The sequence below is a fragment of the Meriones unguiculatus genome, chromosome 16, assembly GCF_030254825.1.
Source record: "Meriones unguiculatus strain TT.TT164.6M chromosome 16, Bangor_MerUng_6.1, whole genome shotgun sequence".
NCBI lineage: Eukaryota > Metazoa > Chordata > Mammalia > Rodentia > Muridae > Meriones > Meriones unguiculatus.
Window position 1 is genome coordinate 41,870,496 of NC_083363.1, and position 8,867 is coordinate 41,879,362.

Genomic DNA, 8,867 nt, shown 5'->3' on the forward strand with positions numbered 1-8,867 from the left:
CTCATAAAAGAGTAAGTGAAAGCTATGAATATATATATATATATATATATATATATATATATATATATATACAGAGGACCTGTTACAGAATTGTGTTATCCCTGCGACTGCTGTTTCAGTCACAGTGAGTTCTTATGAGCTTTGTTCAGTTTTAGAGGGCCATGTTCTCCTAGTGTTCACCATTGTCATTATGAGGTAAAAGATAACTGAACATTCAAAATTGACAGCCTTTCACAGTAATCACCAGGGAACTGAAACAGGCAGATGCTTTCCTTTGTTAGAAGAGATTCCCTCCAGTCTAGAGTAAAAAGACTCTACTTGTAGGATTCTTGAATCTTTGTATATTCCTAGATGGTAACAATGAAAGGAATTCCAATTTTGGTAAAGCTACAGGTGAAGATGACCATTGTATCCTTACATAAATTGTGGTTTGATATAACTGTGGCTTACCCACACATTCTGTCTTGCTAAAGATTAACCATTGTCTTTACAGGATCTATGAAGACAGAGGAAACAGGTTAGCTTGGTTCAACTAATGAGACTACTGATTTGAATTCTATACCCATTTATTCTAGTTGGGAACACTCAGTGGTTTTAAAATGACTCTTGTTAAGTCTGATTTAAAATGACTACTCCCTTTATTCACCGCCTTTACTTAAAAAATTTTACTGTAATCCTGATTTATTTTAATTTTAGATACAGGAATTCAATGATGTCACATATTAATGCATAAGACACAGAGGATAGAAAAGTAACCAGTCTACATCATGATGGTTAGCAGAACAGTACGATTCATGATTTTCTTTCTTCATTGCTTTGGCAATCAGCCCTCTCTCCTAGAGGTCTACCTTTCTATCTACTAAGTTACATGTTCTTTATATTCTACAATTACTATTTGTCACCATGTGAGATGAGAATGCTTGCCACAGGATAAACATGTGTTACTTGAAAATAGGGAATAAGTTCCTAGAAGAAAGCTGAGTTTGTAGATTCTTGTGGGTGTTTGCATACCAGGAGTGGGGTGCATCAATTTGTTCTTTTCTTCAATATTTAAAAAGCTTATAATCTAATCTGATAACTGTATAAAAATCTGGTGTGATATTAAAATGATTACATTAAAATTAAAAAGTTCTGTCATGTAAAAGTCATGTTAGAATTTAGGAAGCAGTCCCTCAACTCTTGGCCTTGTTGCAAGACCCTGCTAGCAACAGAACATTCTGCCCACAGACTCTCCTTGATCCATAGCTCCAGTTTGCTCCATGATCCAGTTCCCAAGAGAGTGCCATTTCCTGGGCCCCATTTCCACCTGTAATCTCAGAGACCTGCAGCCATCAGGGACCAGCAGAGCCCAGCAGCAGCAACACAGTCAGTCCTCAGTCCTCCATGCTCCATCTTCTCAGCATACTCCATGTTCCACTTCCTGGGCATGCCCCATTCCCTGGACTCCATCTCTATCTGCAATCTTGGAGACTGGCAGTCATCAGAAACTACCAGGTCTCCCACTGTCCCAGGGTGCCTGTTGCCACCTTGGAAAACCAGAGGACTGATGTCACCTGGGACCACCAGGTCTACCTGCAATCCCAGAGTCCTACTACCAACCAAAAAACATGGGGAAGGACAATTCATACTCATCAAAGGAAAATCCACCAATAAGATGTCTTAATCCTGAACATTTATGCCCCAAATGAAAGAGCACCAATATTCATAAAATAAATACTATTAAAACTTAAATCACACATTTAACAACCCTCCCTCTCACAAATTGTAGGAGACCTCAGCAATGGACTTACCAATGGACAGGTCAATGAGACAGAAACTAAACAAATAATGAAACTAACTGATGTTACGGTGCAAGTGGACCTAACAGATATCTACAGAACATTTCACTCAAACACAAAAGAATATACATTCTTCTCAGTATCTTATGGAACCTCCTCCAATATTGACCATATACTTGGTCACAAAGCAAGGTTTAACACATGCAAGAAGGTTGAAATAACCCCTTGTATCCTATTGGACCACTGCAGATTAAAGCCATATCTCAACAACAACAGAGATAACAGAAATACTATAAATTCAAGGAAACTGAAAAAATTCCTTACCCAAAGACCACTGGGTCAGGGAAGAAACAAATTAAAATTTGTAGAACTTAATGAAGCTGAAGGCACAACATATTCGAACTTATGTAACACAATGAAAGTACTACTAAGTTCATAACACTAAGTGCCTTCATAAAGCTTTCATAAAGAAATTGGAGAGCTCTCATTTTAGTAACTTAACAACACAGTTAAAATCTCTAGAACAAAAAGAAGCAAACATCCAAAAGGAGTAGATGGCAAGAAATAATCAAAATCAGGGCTGCTTATTTTTTTTTTTTTGAGAATATCAAGATAGACAAACTGGTAGCTGTATTAACTAAAGGCAGAGAGATAATATTCTAATAATATCCACTTAAGAGTGAGTGTATACCCAGTGTGTCTTTCTGCTTCTGGGATACCTCACTCAGGATGATCTTTTCTAGGTCCAAATATTTGCCTGCAAATTTCATGATTTCCTTGTTTTTAATTGCTGAGTAGTATCCCAAACAGGGTATATACTCATAATTGGATATTAGACTTATAATATAAGATAAACATACTAAAATCTGTACACCTAAAGAAACTAATCAAGAAGGAGGACTCTGGGTAAGATGCTCAATCCTCATTCAGAAAGGCAAAGAGGATGGACATTACAGAGGGGGAAACAGCCTACCACAAAGGGCCTCTGAAAGGTAGGTCAGAAGCCTACCACAGAGGGCCTCTGAAAGACTCTACCCTAGAGAGCACCAAAGCAGATGCTGAGACTCATAGCCAACCTTTGGGCAGAGTGCAGGGAATCTTATGAAACAAGGGGGAGATATAAAAACCTGGAGGGGACAGGATCACCACAGAAGGCGAGCAACAGAACAGAAAAATATCTGGACACAGGGGTATTTTCTGAGACTGATACTCCAACTATGGACAATTCATGGAGATAACCTAGAGCCCCTGTACAGACGTAACTAGTGGCAGCTCAGTGTCCAAGTGGGTTCCCTAGTAATGTGAACAGGGACTGTCTCTGACATGAACTGATTGGCCTGCTCTTTGATCACCTCCCCCTCAGAGAGTTTCAGCCTTACCAGGCCACAGAGGAAGACAAAACAGCCACTTCTGATGAGAACTGATAGACTAGGACCAAATGGAAGGGGAGGAGGACCTCCCCTATCAGTGGAGTGGACTGGGAGAGCAGCATGGGTATTGAAGAAGAATGGAGGGGAAGAGGAAGGGAACTACAGCTGGGATACAAAGGGAATAAACTATAATTAATAATAATAATAATAAAATTAACAAAATCTGAAGAGAAAAAGGGGACATAAGAATAGACAGTGAAGAAATTGAATCATTGAGTCTTACTTCAAAAGCCTCTACTCCACAAAACTGAAAAATTTAAATGAAATGACTGATTTTCTTTATAGACATAACTTACCAAAGTAAAATCTAGATTAGGCAAATAGTTTAATAATTCAAAGCAATTACACCAAAATCAGGAAGAAGACAAGACTTCCTACTCTCTCTATATGTATTCAATATAGTACTTGAAATTCCAGCTAGAGCATTAAGGAGATCAAGGCAATGCAAATTGGAAAGAGAGAAGTCAAAATGTCTCTATTCACAGACGATATGATAGTACACATAAGTGACTCCCAAAATTCTACCAGAGAACTCCTACAGCATATAAACTCCTTCAGAAAAGTGGCTGGACAAAATATTAACACAAAAATAAAAAATCAGTAGCCCTCCATTATGATAAACAAGCCAAGATTTATGGAAAGATCTCTAATGTTCATGGACTGATAGGATTAACTTAGTAAAAATGGCCATATTATTGAACACAATCTACGGATTCAATTCAATTCCCATTAAAATTCCAACACAATTCTTTATAGGCCTTGAATTGACAGGTCTTAACTTCATATATAAAAAAAAAATCCAGGATAAAATAATCCTCTACAACAAAAGAACTTCTGGAGGTATCACCATCCCTGATTTCAAATTGTACTACAAAGTAATAGTAATAAAAGCCACATGGTACTGGAATAAAAACAGACAAGTTGATCAATGGAATTGAATTGAAGACCCAGAAATAAACTCACACTCCTAAGGACACTTGATTTTTTTAATAAAGAATCTAAAACCAAATAGTGGAAAAAAGGAAGCATCTTCAAAAAAATGGTGCTAGTCTAACTGGAGGTTTTCATGTAGAAGAATGCAATAGATCCATATTTATCACCCTGCACAAAACAAAAGTCAAAGTGGATCAAAGTCCTCACTATAAAACTGGATATACTACATTTAAAAGAGAAAATGTTGGGGCTATCCTTGAATTCATCGGTACAGGAGACAACTTCCTGAACCGAGCACCAATGGCTCAGGCACTAAGATCAACAATAAATAAATGCGACCTTATGAAACTGAACAGCTTCTGTAAGGCAAAGGGCACTGCCAATAGAATGAAATGACAGCCTACAGATTGGGAAAAGATCGTCACTTTTCCACTTTTCCTACATCTGACCGAAGGCTATAGAGAATGGAAAAATATAGAGAATGCAAAAAAAATTATATCAAATAATCCAATTAAAAAGTGGAGCACAGGGCTAAACAGAATTCTCAAAAGAGAACTCTTTATTGGCTGAAAAACACTTAAATGTCCAGTGTCCTTAGTCATCAGAGAAATGCAAATCAAAATGACTCTGAGATTCCGTCTTACACTTAGAATGGCTAAGATCAAACACTCAAGCAACAGCACATGCTGGTGAGGATGTGGAGAAAGGGAACCACTCCTCCATTGGTGGTGGGAGTGCAAACTCATACTTTAGAAATCAAGTTGGTGCTTTCTCAGAAAATTGGAAATAGTACTAAGTCAAGACCCAGCTATACCCAAAAGGCACTCCACCATACAATAAAGGAATCTGATGAACTATGTGCATAGCAACTTCATTCATTATAGCCAAAACCTGGAAACAATGTAGATGTCCTTCAGCTGAAGAATGGATAAAAAAATGTTTATATAACGGAGTACTACTCAGCTTTTAAAAAGAAGGAAATCATGAAACTTGCATATTGCTGGAGTTAGAAAAGATCATCCTCAGTAATGTTACAAAAACCTTGAAATTACACATAGTATGTACTCACTTATAAGTAGATTTTACTCATATAATACAGGATAATCATATTACAATCCACAGACTCAAAGAAGCTAAGTAACAAGGAGGGCCCAAGGGACAAAGGTTGAATCTCACTCAGAATGGAAAATAAAATAGACATTGGAAGTAGATGAATAGAGGGATCTGGGTGGGAGGTGGGGCGGGGAGAAGAATGAATGTGGAGACCAGGTTTTGGAAATGGGAGGTGGGAATCTCTGGGATAAGACTTGGGACAGGGTGGGCTCCTGGGAGGATATGTGTTGACTCTAGCTGAGACTCCTAGCAGCAGGTCATACAGAGACTGAAGTGGTCAACCCCTATATCCAGGTAGGACTTCCAGTGCAGGGAGGGGAACGGAAACCTACCTACAAAACTTTTGACCTAAAATTTACACTGACTATAAGATGGGCAGGAATAAAGTTGTAGCAGAGATTGAGGAAATGGCCAACCAATGATGGAACCAACTTGAGGCCCACCCCATGAGAGAGGGCCAACCCCTGTTATTATTAATGTTACTCTGCTATGCTTGCAGACACAAACCAAGATAACTGTCCTCTGAGAGACTCCACCCAGCAGAGGACTGAAACAGATGCTGAGACCCACAGCCAAACATTGGAAGGAGATCTGGGAATTTTGTGGAGGAGTTGGGGAAGGATAGAGGATCTGAATGGGGGCAAGAACTCTACAAGAAGAGGAACAGAGTCAATTAACCTAGCCCTGTGGGGGCTTACCAAGTCTGAACCACCAGCCTAAGTACATGCATGGACTGGACCTAGGTTCCCTACACTTATGCAGCTGAAGGAGATCTCAGTCTTCATGTGGGTCCATTAGCAACTGGATCTGGGGCTTTCACTGACATGGATGCGATTGCCTGCTTTTGGATCACTTTCCTCTACCTGGAAAGCCTTTTTGGCTTTAGTAGGAGAGGACACACTTAATCCTTAGGCTGTGACATGAAGCATCAGGGAGAGATGGCATGGGGGCTAGAGGATGGGGTTCCCTTCTCTGAGAAGAAAGGGATGGGGGAGAGGGTGAGAAGGTAGGATTGGGAGGAGAGAAGGGAGGAAGCTATGATTAGCATATAAAATGAATAAATAAATTAAAGAGAAAAAAGAATTTAGGAAGCAATACTTAGCTAAGCAAAAGTGTTAAGACTCTACATGGGATAGTTTCTTTCCTTCTTTCTTTCTTTTTTTCTTTCTTTCTTTCTTTCTTTCTTTCTTTCTTTCTTTCTTTCTTTCTCTTTCTTCCTTCCTTCCTTCCTTCCTTCCTTCCTTCTTTCCTTCCTTCCTTCCTTTCTTTCTTTCTTTCTTTCTTTCTTTCTTTCTTTCTTTCTTTCTTTCTTTCTTTCTTTCTTTCTTTCTTTCTTTCTTATAATATGCTGTAATAATTCGTTTCCCAATCATTAAGAATGTAAAATATCAAGGCATATAACAGGATTCATTCTAAGGAAACACATTTGCACCAAACTGCTGCTATTAACTATAGCTTTCACTGAATTCACATAGAAGTTTTAAGTTTTAGAGAAGGGGTCGTTATTTTGAGTTGACTTTCCCTAGCTAATTACACAACTCCAGAGTTTTATTGACCTCAGAGAAGCCTTCCTGGATTTCCTTTTTTTTTTTTCCCCTGTTATGTTTGAATTTTATTAGTTTTTGTCTGTTTGTTTTTAACTTTTATTAATTACACTTTATTCACTTTGTATCCTCCAATAAACCCCTCCCTCCTCCCTTCCTAATCCCACCTTCCCTCCCCCTCCTTCTCGAATGTCCCTTCCCAAGTCCACTGATAGGGGAGGTTCCGCTCTCCTTCCTTCTGATCTTAGTATATCAGATCTTATCAGGAGTGGTTGCATTGTCATCTTCTGTGGCCTGGTAAGGCTGCTCCCCCCTCAGGGGGAGGTGATCAAAGAGCAGGCCAATCAGTTGAGGCAGTCCCTCTTCCCATTATTATGAAACCCACTTGGACACTGAACTGCCATGGGCTACATGTCTGCAGGGGCTCTAGGTTATCTCCATGCATGGTATTTGGTTGGAGTGTGAGTTTCTAGAAAGCCCCTGTGTTCAAATTTTCTGGTTGTGTTGCTCTCCTTGTGGAGTTCCTGTCCTCTTCAGATCTTACTATTTCCCACTTCTTTCACACACGGTATATACTCACTCATATAGACATATAATATAGGATAAACCTATTAAATCTGTACATCTAAAGAAAGTAATCAAGAGGGAGGACACTGATTAAAATGCTCAATCCCCATCCCAAAAGGCAAAGAGGATGGACATGAGAGGAAGAAGAAAACAGGAAACAAGTTAGGAACCTGCCACAGAGGGCTTCTGACAGACTCTGCCCTGCAGACTATCAAAGCAGACGCTGAGACTTATGGCCAACTGTTGGGCAGAGTGAATGGAATCTTACGAAAGAAGAGAATTTCCTACTTTTTACCCTCCTTGATATTGATGCCTGCAGGTGGATGTACTCTGCTTTAAAACACACACCTTTACGCACCTGATTCTGAGTTAAGTGCGTTGTTTGTAAGAAGCTGAACTAAGATTCTGTTAGACACTCAGCAACAGGATGAGACAATTGATATAAAACAGATCTTACAGATCTAGGAGGAATCATTAACCCTGGCAGACGATGGAGAAAATTCAGAATCATTAAAAACCATACTGGTATTTTATTCTGTGGAAAGAAATACACACACACACACACAGCTAATTGTTTTGATTTAACTTTTTTTTAATTTTATTTTTTTCTTATCAGTTACATTTTATTAACTCTGTATCCCAGCCATGTCCCGATCCCTCATTCCCTCCCAGTACCTCCCTCCCTCCCTCATCTCCACCGTGCCCCTTTCCAAGTCCACTGATAGGGGGGACCTCCTCCCCATTCATCTGATCCTGTTTTATCAGGTATCTTCAGGACTGGCTTTAACTTTTAATCTAGTCCACCAGACAAGGTGCTCAGTAGTAATTCAGGATGTACTGAGCTTAATATTTTTCCAGCTGTTCCCCTATTGCAGAGAAAAAACAATTAGCAGAAAATCTAATTGGGGACAAGTCTGGCCACTTGACCAGCAGGCAAAACTCAAACCTTAAGGTGACTAATTGACCTTGCTTCTCATCCTTTATAGTCTTCTGGATCATAAAGACCTATGAGACATATTCTTACTATGCTAATCAAAAATCTGAGGTTGCTGAATATGTGAAATAAACACATCCAAGGGTAAATTCCTGTCTCTGTTTATATAAGTGACACCATGTGATTCTTAGAGCTTCTCCAATCCCACTTCGCCTGTCATTTCTAGACCTTGTGGTCAGGTCTAAAGTTTACCCTGGTTTCAGAGCACAGACATTTATGCTTTTGGGTAGCAGCTATATACAAGCAAGTGCTTGTCCCTCTGCTGGTACAGTATCATACCTAGAGTTTCAGCTCCCTTCCAAAACTGCAATCCCAAACAGGAAACTTTCTTCATTATCATGGGTGAAGCATAGCAGTGCACAAACAGGCATGGTGCTGGAGAAGGAGCTGAGAGTTCTATATCTGGATCAGCAGGCAGCAGGAATATCAAGAGACATTGGGCATGCCTTGAGCACTTGAAACCTCAAAGTTGACTCCCAGTAAAACATCTCCTCCAACAAGACAACAC